This window comes from Arachis hypogaea, chromosome 18, assembly GCF_003086295.3.
Source record: "Arachis hypogaea cultivar Tifrunner chromosome 18, arahy.Tifrunner.gnm2.J5K5, whole genome shotgun sequence".
NCBI classification, from domain to species: Eukaryota; Viridiplantae; Streptophyta; class Magnoliopsida; order Fabales; family Fabaceae; genus Arachis; species Arachis hypogaea.
The window spans coordinates 60,338,559-60,339,808 of record NC_092053.1 but is presented as its reverse complement, the minus strand read 5'-3'; the positions used below and the strand labels follow the sequence as shown (position 1 = coordinate 60,339,808).

At 44.5% G+C, this 1,250-nt stretch overlaps 1 non-coding gene across 1 annotated transcript; it reads left to right on the top strand.

Annotated features, from left to right (window-relative positions):
• Positions 1-666: 666 nt before the first annotated feature.
• Positions 667-773, top strand: LOC112773424 (small nucleolar RNA R71). Its single transcript, XR_003187975.1, has one exon. It is a non-coding gene; the product is annotated as a small nucleolar RNA R71 (small nucleolar RNA).
• The last annotated feature ends 477 nt before the right edge of the window (positions 774-1,250 follow it).

The window sequence follows — 1,250 nt, the reverse complement described above, 5'->3', positions numbered from 1 at the left end:
TCTTGAATCTCCTTGCTTATGCCTTCAAGTAGATTCTCAATCCTTGAGATTCTTTCATCAAGTGATGATAAGTCAGGCTGAGGAGGGTTATTCTGGCCTTGATATGAATGTGGAGAGGAGTTGTTATGGGGGTGTTGATATGGTCTAGATGTGAAGTGTTGAGTGGCTGCATTGTTTGGATTTGGGCGTCTTTGATCAAGGCTTTGGTCTTGTTGATTCCCCCACCCAAAATTTGGGTGATTCCTCCATCCAGGGTTGTAGGTCTTGGAGTATGGATCATGGTTTTGCCTTGGTGAATTCCCAATGTAGTTGGCTTGCTCCTGGCTACCCTCTGCTTCTTCATTCACTCCTTCTTAGGTTGTTAATGAAGTGGAGATTGCTGCTACTTGGTTCCTCTCCATCTTCTTGGTGAGGTCAGCCAGCTGCTGGGTGATGAGCTTGTTTTGGGCCAACAGAGCATCTACATTGTTTAGCTCCATTGCTCCTCTTGTGTTCCCTCTTTCGGAAGCATAGAAGTAGTCATTCTCTGCTACTGTTTCAATGACATCGATGGCTTCCTCAATAGTCTTCTTCTTGTTCAAAGATCCTCCAGATGAATGGTTTACGGCCTTCTTTGACTCATAAGAGAGCCCCTCATAGAAAATGTGCAGCTGCACCCATTCATTGAACATATCTGGTGGGCACCTCCTTGTTAAGTCTTTAAACCTCTCCCATGCTTCATATAGAGTCTCACCATCTTGTTGCCTGAAAGTTTGGACCTCAACTCTCAGCCTATTAATTCGTTGAGGAGGGTAAAATCTTGCTAAGAATTTGTTCACCACGTCTTCCCAAGTTGTCAAGCTTTCCCTTGGGAAAGACTCCAGCCACTTGGCTGCCTTATCCCTGAGTGAGAATGGAAATAATAGCAGTCTATAGGCGTCAGGATGAACACCATTAGACTTCACTGTGTCACATATTCTCAGGAAGGTGGTTAAATGTTGATTTGGGTCCTCTTGGACACTTCCTCCGAACGAACAGTTGTTCTACACAAAGGTGATGAGCTGTGGCTTCAGTTCAAAATTGTTGGCATGGATGGTCGGCTTTTGAATGCTACTTCCACAGTTTCCTGGGTTTGGATTGATGTAAGAGCCTAAAACTCTTCTATCCTCCCCAGCATGATTTGCTCAACCTCCTCTGCCATGGTTGTGAGCCTCTTCTTCATGATGGTTTTCCATGTTTTCTTCCATGTTTGGTTCAAAGTATTCCTCAAA